Here is a 13,609-nt window from a genome sequence, read left to right as displayed (position 1 = left end):
TATTGCAATACCATCTGTTCTTGCACTGTCATTTTCTGACAACTGTACCAATATTTATTTGCAGTACTTATGAAATTTTTCGAAGAAAAATAGTTGGAGGCCACTCAGCGTTTTTACAACTTCTCTCTAGTAGTGGTGTGACAGACAACATCGAGATGACTTACCTACGAGAGGCGCGTGCGAAATCATCCGAGGCCACTGTCTCTTACACCATACACCGGAGCGTACCGCTGCGACACTCGGACGCGCGTACTACGGATACTGTGCAGATGGGCAGCAGCAGCGGGATGTGGTATGCCGCATGCAGTTCAACCGGGCGCCGACTGCTGCTGAGCGTCGAGCGCGGCACCACCACACGACCGGACGGCTCGATACGTCGCGCAGTAATGGCGGCCGCGGCGGCGGGTCGCGGATGCGCCGTCGCGTTCCCTGGCCGGACCGTGTGCGATTTATTGATCGTCGTCGCCGTCGCGGGAAAGCCAACGGCGGAATTTCCCTCCTCCTCGCAGGCGGCGGCTCGCGAGCGAGCGACGACCGACTCGGAGACGCACGGTCTCTCGCTTTGGACCACGGCGCGGAGGAGCCGAGAAAAAAGGTTTCGCTCAAGGTCGCCCTGGATACGTGTCATGCCTAGGTTACAGCTAACGAGTGTGAGCTCTCACTATTCATCTAGTAGTAGGTAAACTAATAGTGGATACTATTCAGTCCATGTCCGCCGGAGTATTTCCAGATGCATGGAAAAAATCTGTGAAAAGGCAAATATAGCCATTGCTTATTTACTGCCATTACTCGCTGACGAGTATTTGACACGCATCACAAGATGATTACGCAAGGCGTTTTCTTTCATGAGCTTTTCTGTGACTGAAAAGCCCGATGCGTGATGTTATCTCTCTTCCACACTCGGACATTCAAAAATCTCATTACTTTGTTGCCTCTTTACTTTTTGGTTGTCGTTGTTAACTGAGTTTACAATTCTCCTCCATTGCGTTCTATTGAGCGCTGCTTCCTTCCACTGATGCTACATACCTACTTATCCCTTTTAAGTTTTCATAAAAAACATCCTTGTATCTGTATCCTTGTAACAAGTTCAGTTTTTATACGACAAAGCTTTAGTTTTAGAAATGTTGAGACTCAGGAGGTTCGAATCGCACTAAGATTTAATGGTGATTATACATACATACATACAGCCATTACTCGCTGACGAGTATTCGACACACATAAAGAAGATGGTCACGCAAGACGTTTTCTTTCATGAGCTTTTCTGTGACTGAAAAGCCCGATACGTGATGTTATCTGCCTACCGCACTCCGGATATTCAAAAATCTCGTTGCTTTGTTGCCTCTTTACTTTTTCGTTGTCGCTGTCAACTGAGTTTACAACTCCTCTCCATTGAGTTCTATTGTGACCTGCTTTTTTCCACTCATTCTGCATGTTAATCCCCTTTAAGTTTTTGTGGAAAATGTCCTTGTACCTTTTCAGTTGTCCACCCGGCCTCCTCTTACCGTCTACAAGCTCACCGTAAAGCAGAGATTTTGGTATGCGGTTTTCTTGAATTCTGCATACGTGACCAGCCCACATTAAGCAGGATTTTGTAACCATGACTTCAATACTCTCGCAGTTAGCTTACCGATACGTTTGAGACATGATGGAACCACAGGATTCTTAAGAGTTGTCTAAGGTGTCTCTGTTGCAACTTGTTTAATGCGTTCATGTGTCGACAGTACGGCACCCAGGTTTCACTCCCATATAACATGGTGGGGATTATAATTGCTCGGTACACTGCAAGTTTGGTTTTTGTACTCAAGTCATGATAGTAGAAACCCCTGTCTTTTAATTTCCAGAATGCTCTTGAGGCGCTACTAATCCTGTGCTGAATTTCAGAGTCAATATTGGTCTTTTCCGAAATCAAACTGCCAAGGTAATTGAATTCCGCCACATATTCCAATAGTTTTTCTCCGATTTTTATAGCACTGTTGTGATCTTCCGGGGGAGTGCACATCCCAAGCAGCATTTGGACGTCGGGACAACGTTGTGTCACGCGACCAAACGTCGGGGCGCAACCTCGGCACAACCTCGTGCCAACCCTAGTCTGCACTAGTTTGGAGAATAATTTTTGGGTCGAAACGATGTTGGATACCGACGGCGACGTTGGCTAGAAGCCTAATTTATTACAAACTGCAACGTTGTTTAAAGTCCTAATTCACAGAAATACAAAACTAATATGGCGTCTAAGTCGCGTTTTATCCTAAATTGGGATAATTATAGTAAAAATATTATTTTTATGATTTAGTTAGAGACATATGTCAGATGGCAGTGAAGGAAAACAAAACAAAAGTATTTAAGTGTGGAGGATGTTTGAAGATCATAATTATTGAAACACTTTAACCAACTCTGTAACTCGTTACACAAGGCAAAAAAGTTAAACGCAAACAACTTTATTGATAAATGTATTGTTTCTACTTTGAAAAATACTAATGGGCCTTAAAATTAATTAAGTTTTAAAAATTTTCTTCAATTTTTTTTTAGTAAAATGAGAATAATTTATTCGCAGTTGAAAAAATTGTTTCCGCGTGTTTTTTAGGGTAAAATATTTCAAGTTAATGTATTCAAAAAGCAGGAATTGCTATTTTAGGAACGAAACATTTTCTTATTTAACAACATGGCGGCTTTCACTTTGTTGTTTTTGAGATTAAGATGGAGTAGTTCGAGTAGTCGCATACTGGACTAATAAAGTGGCAGTTAGGCCTTAACAGGTAGTATACTAGTCGCAAGATTGCCTAATTTAGTCATCCTAGAGTCTAGCTTGTGCCGCCCTCTATAATCTAAATAAACGAGGGAGTGGATAAACTATCAGTAATATATGTCGATGTATATTTAACTTTAGTTTTATTTGTACCTTTCGAGTCCCATTTTAATTAAGATTTTTTTATAAAAACAAAAACAGTACTGAACTGTCTGACTGAACAGAACAATGAAGTGAAAATTTAAGATTTAAGGTTATGGTTCAATACAGTTGCAAAAAGGTAGTGACTCGACGTCCTACCAACTATGGAGGGCTTTTAGACTCCATACTACCAACGTAAGAATAAGGAAATCTAAACAACGTTGGAATTTCAGAACAGACGACGTTTGCATAACGTTGGAATATGTCCTGAAACTGACGTCGGACAACTCTATATTGTCCAACATTGTAACTACGTTGTTCGAATCACCTAAAGATCACTTAAGCAAAAAAGGTTAGAAGACAACGTTTATTCGACGTCGCAGAAGCTTCTACTTTGCTATAGTACTAGTCCAACGTCGGCACAACGTTATAAACACGTTTAAATTTATTTTAATACCCAAGGTAGGGAGCTAACTATATTTTGTACCTAATCCAACGTCGTGTTTAGTAAACATGTGGTCGCAAGTCGTGAAAATGCTACATGGGATGATTTTAGTTTTGTCGATGTTTAGCTTAAGGCCCAAAGTCTCGTATGCCCAGATACATGTGTTCAGCATTTCCTGTAATTGCTGTAACGTATTTGTAACTAGAGCGCAGTCATCAGCGTATTGGAGTTCTGTGATGAATTTTATACGTATTTTTGCCCTGAGTCTTTTTAGGTTGAACACACCGCGCCGTCATACCTGTATCTAACACCCATTCCTCTTTCCTGCAGTTTGCTGTCCACTATAATAGAGAGCGCTGCCATGAATATGTTGAATAGGAGAGGAGCTAGGACACATCCCTGCCTAACTCCTGTATTTGTCAGGAAGGGATCGCTCAGTGATCCATGATGTGACACTCTTTACTTGTTGTTATGGAGGTTTTTACACACAGTAAGAAATTTGTTGGGTACACGAATCTTCTGCATAATTGCCCAAAGTGCATCTCTGTTTACAGAGTCGAAGCCACTTGTAGCCGTTAATAAGTTAAGTAGACTCCAAATATCGGAGGTCCAAGAGCAACAAAGCGAAGGATACAAACAACAGCTGTACTTTCTTTAATAATGTACGCGGCACCTTCTAAAAATGAGGCATCAGCTTGGACATCGGTCCTGAAGATTAAATCCTATCGGGATTTATTAGAACGACTCAAGCTTGATTTCCATGCATCCGTTATCCGTTGATACGATGGTCCGATGGAGCTCTGATTAGTCATAACGTTTTCGCACCACTTTCGAGAAAGATCGTACGATAACGGACGTTTTGACACTTTTTTAACAAATTTCTTAATAAAAATATAATAGAACAAGAGCTAGCAACGTCGGGAAAACGAGGATTTTAAGAAAGCTGGTTCTTTAATATTTCTTTTGCTATGCCTCCTGTGCTCTCCTGGCCAAAGTGCTGGCCATCCGGCTGCCGGTAGACTACTGCGGTTCACTACTACGCATCGCATCTGTACAGGGTATCCTATTTTCATGTGTTTTATGGAATTTCTCGTTTATGAGTAGAGATACAATGATACGATTTTCAAATTACATTGGTACTTTTTATTTTAATTTTATTTAATTACAAAAGTTATAGGATTTTTAAATATCTATTAGTGAGTAATAAATTTAAGTATACAGAGTCGTTCATAAAGTCGTGGCACATCAAAGTTTCATTTATTTAAATAGAACCCCTATATATTATTACATATTTCAATTCTTCCTTCATTTCTAAGCAAAAATCGAAATATACACAACGTACCTCAAATCAACCGTTTCCGAGTTATTGACTTTTAGAAATATCACTTAATTAAACAATTCGATTTAATTAATTTCGGTGTGTTTGGTTTGATTTAATGATGGCATTCTGCCGAAACTGTGATTCTGTTGTAATGGGTTTTTAAATTCCTATTACCTACTAGCTACTAGTAAATTTAAGTATACAGAGTCGGTCATAAAGTTGTGTCACATCAAACTTTTTTTTTAATGAAGCCCCCTGTATATTATTGCATATTTCAATTCTTCCTTCAATTTTAAGCAATAATCGTAATACACAATGTACAAATTGAAGAATTGAAATGTTAAACGAAAATTTTGTAATTTCCAGACTTGCTATACTCTCATTTGATACATATATAAATGCTAACTTGAGAACTAATGTCAAATATTATTAAGTATCACAGTTTCGGCAAAATGGCATCGTTAAATGAAACTGAAGATATTGAAATTAATTAAATCATTTTGTTTAAGTGATTTTTTCAAAAGTCAATAACTCGGAAACGGTTGGTATGAGGTACATTGTGTGTATTTCGAATTTTGCTTAGAATTGAAGGTAGAACCGAAATGTGCAATAATATACAGGGGGTTTCGTTTAAAAAAATGAAACTTTGATGTGCCACGACTTTATGACCGACCCTGTATACATACATTTATTACCCGCTAATAGATATTTATAAACCCGATAACTTTTATATTAAACTGTTTGCGGTACCTCCTATATTTTACCTAATAATCGACCGTTTCCATACATAAACGCGACCCTGTATTAAAGAATCAGCTTTCTTAAAATTCTCTCCCGTAAACGGTACTAGCTCTTATAGTCTAAGAGTTGGCTACATAAAAAACCTTATCATCGTTACATGGCTAATTTTTTGTGTAAAGTATCCTTTTGTGTAGCCATTATGAAATAGTCATGTCTGCCAGCGCGATCCCGGGGCTTAAAGCGGGGGCGGCCAATCGAAAGGGTGAAATTTTGACACTAAAAATATTTTAAGATACATGAGTTATAATTGCGAAAATATCTTTTATTTATTATTAAGAAACGTGGAAAATTGTTGGCAGACATTTTTCTAGTCGCTAAAATGACGACAGACAACGCGAAAGAGGCATGAAGTTTAAAAAATTATTAAAAAATTAAATTTCAAGAATGAAAAAAATTATGGCATATTTGCATGCCGATTGGTGAAATGGGTCATATTTGTTTATTATCATATTTTATATAAAAAAATTGGTCATATTTATTTATTTTAAAAGCCGTATGCAAAAGGGCAGACAAAAAGATCGTGTCTCAATCAGCTGCAGACAGTTATCAAAAGCGCGATATTACTTTAGCCCTTTATTCAGGGAACGCTGGTCGCCTCGTCCATTTAAGTATAGATAAATCATATAATATACGATTATATTATAAATATATTTTTTTATTATTTCAATAACGATTTTTTTATCTGCCCTTTTGCACATACGGCTTTTTAAATTAATTAACAATAAACATGACATTCCACCAACCGACATGCATGTATTCGATGATTTTCTTTTGTCAAAATTCTATGCCCCTTTCGCGTTGTCTACCGGCATTTCAGCCACGAGAAAAATGTCTGTCAACAATTTTACACGTTTCCTAATAATAAATAAAAGCTATTTGGCAATTATAACTCGTGTACCTTATAATATATTTAGTGTCAAAATTTCACCCTTTCGATTGGCCGCCCCCGCTTTAAGCCCCGGGATCGCGCTGGCAGACATTACTATTTCATAATGGCTACACAAAAGGATACTTCACACAAAAAATTAGCCATGTAACGATGACAAGGTTTTTTATATAGCCAGCTCTCGGTCTATTAGACTATAAGTAAAACAGCGAGATCACAAGCAGATCGTACATCCGTATATTTCTGTAAATAATTCGTGAAACATTTTGCAAAACATTTCTGAAAATAATCAATTTCAATTTCAGAAGTAATCTCAAATATATAAGCCCGTATTATAAAAATTAGTTCCCAAGTTGCCCAAAATAGAAGAAAACGAACCGAGATTAACAATAAAAAACAAACAACGAATCACAGCGCGTCTTGGTCTATTTCATGAATCCTGGGAGCTATAATTTTTATAATACAGACTTAAGCTACACGCACACTGGTGCGATCACGGCCGCGATCACGATCACGATCAGGGCAGCGATAACATGAGCGATCATTCTAGCACACACCAACGCGTTCACGTTCACCGCCGCCGCCGCGCCGTACCTAGATGTAGTGCGCCATCCTGTAGGTATACATAGGTACAAATTAAAAATGAGAATTATGTATACCGAAAAAAAAAACATTCTTAAATATTTACCTACAATATTTAAACTTAAACAATAAAAATGTATATGTACTATCCAATCCAATTGCAACTCCAATTTTGTCTCAAATTTTTATTTTTAATTCTATTATTTTTATAACTTGGATCGGATATGACGTAGTCAATCATCGACTTTTGATCCCTGGTGTTCCTAAATGTATATTTATGTTGCTCTTTGTGGGGGAAATACGTGTTGTTTATTCGTAGCTCGTTTCTTGCACAGAAGTCTATCAGGAGTTCTCCATTTTCGTTGGTTATCTCTTCATTGTATTTTTGTTTTATACCTGGTATCACTTCCCTGCCTATTCTGGCGTTCAAGTCCCCGAGTATAATAATTTTGTCCGTGTTGTTTAGTTTATCTATAGTATTTTGTAGGTCTTGGTAAAATGTTTCGCTCTCCTCTATGGGTTTGCTTATATCCGGTGCGTATGTGCTTATTAAGTGTGTTTGCCTGTGGTTGATTTTTAGAGATACTTTAATGATTCTGTCGTTAATGTAGTCTATGCTTTCTATACATTGTTCGTATTTCTCGTGGAGTAGAATTCCTACTCCCGATTGTGCTCGATCTTGTTTAGCTCTTCCGCTGTAGGCTAATATGTAGTTATCGTATCTTGATGTGCCCTGTCCTTTCCTCTTCGTTTCTGATAGAGCGCATATATCGATCTTGTGTTGTTTCATTTCGTTAACTATCTCCTGGTCTCTGCCATTCCACGATGTTATATTCCAGCAGGCAAGTCTTGTTATGGTGTGTTTACTTCTCCCTAGTCGTCTTTTCCTTTTCATAGCGTGTGTCGTCATCATATGGTTCCGATCGTTTTCCGAGGCTATCCCTTCAGTTCTGTGAGCAGTATGTTTCTTTTACCTCAGGCAGGGTGCTAACCTAGCCTGAGAACCCTCCTCCTTTATCCGGGCTTGGGACCGGCACTGGCTTTTACTGGGTTACTCAGTTCACCCAGTTTGTACCAGAGGCGGAGTTGGAAAAGAGAACCTGGAAGACCACCTAAGAGATGGAAGGACAGCTGGCAGTCCACCTCCCAAGAACTGTTACAGAGGACCCATCAAAATTAACAGATCGCGAGATCTTAGAAATGAATAAGAAGAAGAAGAAGAAGATTTTTATAACTTGGATCGGATAAATCATATAGAATTTTGTGTATTTTTACAGCCTTAATTAGCTGCCCTGTTAATTCCATTTCTAAATTGCAAGAAGAAAAAACACGCAAAATAACGGAAAATTCTTGTCAGTTGGGTCGCAACCATCGCGCCAATGTGAAACGGCTCATATGTATTCTTCAGCAACTTTTGGCCGCGGCCGCGTGGGGATCGTGATCGCGGCCGTGATCGCACCAGTGTGCGTACAGCTTTATATTTATCGTACTATTTCGTGAAATAGCATGAAGCAATCAAGGGTCATTGCGGTGGCTTCAGAAAAATAAATAAACATGGAGTATGAATAAATATAATTAATTTGTAATGGAGTGTAATGTAATACCACTATATTAAACTGATATGAAATATCAAAAACGGTGCATTTAGAAAATAGTTATTGATGGTAGATTAAATTGCCTATTCTTCTAAGGCTACACAAGAATATTTAGTTTTAGTCATTGTCTAACATTATCAATTACAATATAGTAAAAAAATATACATATATCCAAAACTTAAAATCAAAAAACTGCTTAGCAATATGCTTTTTATAGGTTACAATCCACGGTGTTAACTATATAAAAAATCCGCTAATTATTTCTTATTTTTGAATGGACAAAAATCAAACCATGTTATTATTGTACAGGGTGTTTCAAAAAACATGTGCCGTCTCTCGTGGGGAGATTCCTAAAAGACCATAAAGTCTAATATCTTTTCGATTTATTATAATTTTCTTCCAAGTACTTTTATTGTTTCGAATGAAATTTTGAACGTAAAAGTTGCTATAAATGCGACATATTGTTACGTTTTTCGTCGGTTCCGTGTGAATAGAAAGTCACAATTTATTTAACACTAATTAACAAAAACAATAACGATAAAAGACTTAAAGAACTATTTACAAACGATTTATAACTAAGAATTTATTTTTGAATTTTAGCGCGTCAACTGTACTAGTCTATTTATAACTGCCCTCTGTAGGCCACAGCCGCCGGCTTTTATACCGATAGCTAAAGATCTCTAGAATAGTCCATAGATCGTTAGGTGCATAGAGAAGGTTTCGATTGTTCTCGTATGTACTACTCCATTCTAGTGGAACTCGATTCTTCTCGAATCTTCGATGAATCATTACGGTGTCTATTCTTTAATGCGATGTTAAGGTCATCCGAGGGCGGGCCATATAGTTAGGTTAGGTCGAATCCACACCGGTCCGCAACAATATTTTAAAACTAAAAAAGTGTCGACATATTCACCAGGGACGTGCATATGGATTATCACTGAAGGTAAAAGTTAACTTAAAGTTAAACTTTTTCTCTCGTTGGTGAAATAATGTAATCATTAACTTGCGAAAGTTTTAAATAAGTACTCATTAATTCCTCGTCAAAAAAAATGAACAAAAGTTCCTATGAACATGGGTATGGAATATGGTATGGTATGCATAGTTTTAGCATAGTATAAGGAAACTAATAGTTTTACTCCTTGTCAAATCCTTTGTTCTTTTTCTGCCACTTTATATGACCTTGTTCTCGCCTCCCGTGACCACTGACGTAGCTGTATAGTCGTGGTCTATTAACTAGCCAAAGTATAGTCGTGGCACTCGCCATAGTTTCACAGATATGTATTTAGGAAAATATTTGCGAGAGTGCAACTACTCTTTTCCTTAAACTATGGTTTTAGCATAGTTTAAGGAAAAGAGTAGTTGCACTCTCGCAAATATTTTCTGCCAGTTTTTGCAAGCTGTCGAATATCGGCAGATTGCAAAGCGTTTCAGTTGAATTCCGTCCGTCGAGCTGCGAGGTTCGAGCGTTGAATCCCAGCACAGAGACGGATTGACAAAAATGAGTGCCTTACTGTGTGCTGCTATTATAATTGTAGTAATAATTCAAAAAATTGTTTTTTGAGTTTTTTTAGATTTCCATCGGATATAAATCGGCAAGCTGATAGTAATTATCAATTAAAATTTAATTAAATTAATTATATTTGTTTATTTTAGAAGCTGAGATATTATGTAATTATATATCTCAGCTTCTTCTAATTAATTAATTAAATGTTATTATTTTTTTAGCATGTGGGCAGATTTTAAAAATAGTTTTTTAGATATACAGGTTGTCTCAAATATGCGCATGAAAATATTTTTTGGTCAGGGGATCTGCCATAAAATTTTCATTCCAATAATAATTTACGAGATAATTTATATAGATTGGTTTTTGAAACAATTTTAGAGTAAATATTTTGTACATCGAAAGTCTCCGCAAATTATTCATATTTTTTAATTAAAAGAATTGTATACATAATCTCTTATAAATTTAGTGGACTGTATTTTTTATGTTTTTTTATTTATTTTTTATTATAAGTGGTCGTAATATAACAATATTCAAAATATTATAGACAAAATATTGAGTTTAGATTTGAGGGAAGAAAAGTGCCACACCTAGCTTTAAACAACCGTAAATATACAGGGTGGCCCATTAGTACAAAATTTAAGAACACTTTAAATACAAAAAATGTTTACCTTTTAATTTTACATCTGAAAGAAAAATAATATACAAGGTGTTGCATTTAAAAAAATGAGATATATAAATATTTTAAATATTACGATATTGGTGACGCCATAAAAAATATCCTGTATACGATAAAGTAAATTTTTCTACACGAATTTATTCTGGTGTTCTTGTCATGTTTAAGAAAACACAGCTAAGTATTAATAAAGTTATATTCACTCTAAAGTTATATTCACAAATAAAGAAATAGAATGACAACACCGCAGTGTTTTAAATAATGACGGTGTACTATATGCAGAATTTTATGCCGAATCCAGTTATCTACAGAAAATTAAACTTATTTTAAATAAAAAAAAGTGGTAGAAAATCTCTGAAATAGATAATAATATAAAAATATGTCATTATATATTTTTTCCGCGTTTCTTCCCATCAGAAGATTTTCAGATGCAGAAGAATTGTTACCTACAAAAAATGTGAAAATATTCTGTTTTCAAGCAAGTTTTTACTCGATGATCAATTTTATTTTATTTTATTTTATTGTGAACTCATATTTTCCTAAATACATATCTGTGAAACTCTGGCAAGTGCCACAATTATACTTTGCCTAGTTAATAGACCACGACTATACAGCTACGTCAGTGGTCACGGGAGGCGGGAGAACAAGGTCATATAAAGTGGCAGAAAAAGAACAAAGGATTTGACAAGGAGTAAAACTACTAGTTTCCTTATACTATGGTTTTAGAGTTGCAGGATGTTAAAACTTTTTAAAATTGGGTTTTATGTAATTATCTTAAATATCATTTTTTTTATTTGAAATTGCTGTATGTTGAACTAATGCTAATAATAACTAATGGTAATAATATTTAATAATAAATTAGGTAAAATTACAGATAACATTTTATGTTACCTGTGGTAAATTATATAATTTATTAATTTAATTTTATCAATTGTGATTAATAAAATTGCGTTTATCTCATCAAGGAGGCCAAATTCTACAAAATATCGAGAGCTAACTTTTAATTGGCATTAAACGGCCTACACAATTTTGGCATCAAAAAAAAAGTCAGTGGCGTATATGTTTTTTTTTCAAAAATATTCCAGAGATAACCCAACAAGCACGCCCCTCATGAATTTATCGACACTTTTTTAGCATTAAAATATGTAGCACTTATAGTAACTTTTACCTTCAAAATTTCGTTCAAATCACTAAAAGTACTTGGAAGAAAATTATAATAAATCGAAAAATGATTAAGACTTAACACCCTGTAGCTACAAAACAAAGCAGAAACGGACCTACGTTTGTTGATATGAAAAATAAATCTTATTTTTACGCGAGGAATCTCCCCACGAGACATGACACATGTTTTTTGAAACACCCTGTATATACAAGTACATTTTACAGTTTTCTCTTAAAACAATAAGAGAACATTGCTTTTTAAAAATGTCCGTGGACCATACTTTTATTGACATCGGGTCAATCAATAATTTTCCCAATCAGCTCGATATATTGATGATGTTGCCAGTATTACTCATCAAGCAATAATAATAATAGCTCCCGTATATAGCGTTTAATGCCTTGGAAGCAGCAAGGTACAGCGTACAGCTTGCCAAACTAGAGCCGTTCGGTATACAAGGAAGGTAATGAGACTAGCACTACGCTTCAACCGCCTATTATTACCTCAGGATTGTGAATCCCAAGTACTCATTTGAGGCTGAGTCGACCTAGGTACCGAAACTATTTTTATTTTAATAAAAATAGTCGGCTGATGCAATGCCGGGTGTGGGATTCGAACCCACTACCTTGAGATTGGTAGACGAAAGCCTGTACCTCTACGCCACCGGGCACCTTACTCATCAAGCAATACTACTGTTATATTAATCAATTAAGGCCGCGTAAACAAACATAACATAATATACAAGTTTATATATTTTTTTTAATTCATTATAATAAAATTAAATAATAAAATTATTGTAATTATATTCCTGCAGATTAAGTAAAGTTTTGTTCTTAAATATTATTATCATGTCATAATAATCAACATAAAACGAGATGTAATTGACGAAATATCATCGTAACAATAGATATTTTAGGGACGTCTAGGTTTACTTATTTCAGTGAGATTTATAAAAAAAAGTCCTTTGCCTCGGGTACATATACCGCCACGTTTTGGAAATAGCTCAAAACAAAACGAAATTGAACGAGGCAACAGAAAAAGCCAAAAAAATCCCTCCACGCCCTCCTCACTAGTAGTTTTCAGGCGCTTTTAAGAATAGAAAGTAGGTCGAGACAAATCGAAGTATCTAATCCCAAGTAGCATTTTCACGACTTGCGACTTGCGACCACATGTTTACTAAACACAACGGTGGATTAGTTACAAAAAATAGTTAGCTCCGTTCCTTGGGTATTAAAATAAATGTAAACGTTGTTGTAACGTTGTGCCGACGTTGAACTAGTACTACAACAAAGTAAAAGCTTCTGCGACGTCGAATAAACGTTGTCTTGTAACCTTTTTTACTTAAGTGATATTTAGGTGATTAGGACAACGTAGTTACAATGTTGGGCAATAAAGAGTTTTCCGACGTCACTTTCAGGACCTATTCCAACGTTATGCAAACGTCGTCTGTTTTACTAATTCCAACGTTGTGTTTAGATTTCCTTATTCTTACGTTGGTAGGACGTCGAGCCACTACCTTTTTGCAACTGTATTGAACCATAACCTTTAATTTTCACTTCATTGTTCTGTTCAGTCAGACAGTTCAGTGCTGTTTTTGTTTTTATAAAAAAACTTAATTAAAATGGGACATAATAAAGGTACATATGAAACTAAATTTAAATATATATCGACATATTACCGATACTTCATCCACTCCCTCGTTTATTTAGATTATAGAGGGCGGCACAAGCTAGACTCTAGGATGACTAAATTAGGCAAT

At 36.0% G+C, this 13,609-nt stretch overlaps 1 protein-coding gene across 1 annotated transcript in view; it reads right to left on the bottom strand.

Annotated features, from left to right (window-relative positions):
- LOC115874968 overlaps window positions 1–424 on the bottom strand; it is a gene marked incomplete in the record, with an annotated part of 636,162 nt that extends 635,738 nt beyond the window's left edge. Inside the window, 1 exon segment of the mRNA XM_030890274.1 lies at window positions 165–424.
- Window positions 425–13,609: the final 13,185 nt, after the last annotated feature.

The sequence above is a fragment of the Sitophilus oryzae genome, unplaced genomic scaffold, assembly GCF_002938485.1.
Source record: "Sitophilus oryzae breed Bouriz unplaced genomic scaffold, Soryzae_2.0 scaffold_130_pilon_pilon, whole genome shotgun sequence".
Taxonomy (NCBI): domain Eukaryota; kingdom Metazoa; phylum Arthropoda; class Insecta; order Coleoptera; family Curculionidae; genus Sitophilus; species Sitophilus oryzae.
Note: the sequence above shows the minus strand (reverse complement) of the source record. Positions and strands in the feature narration are given on the sequence as shown.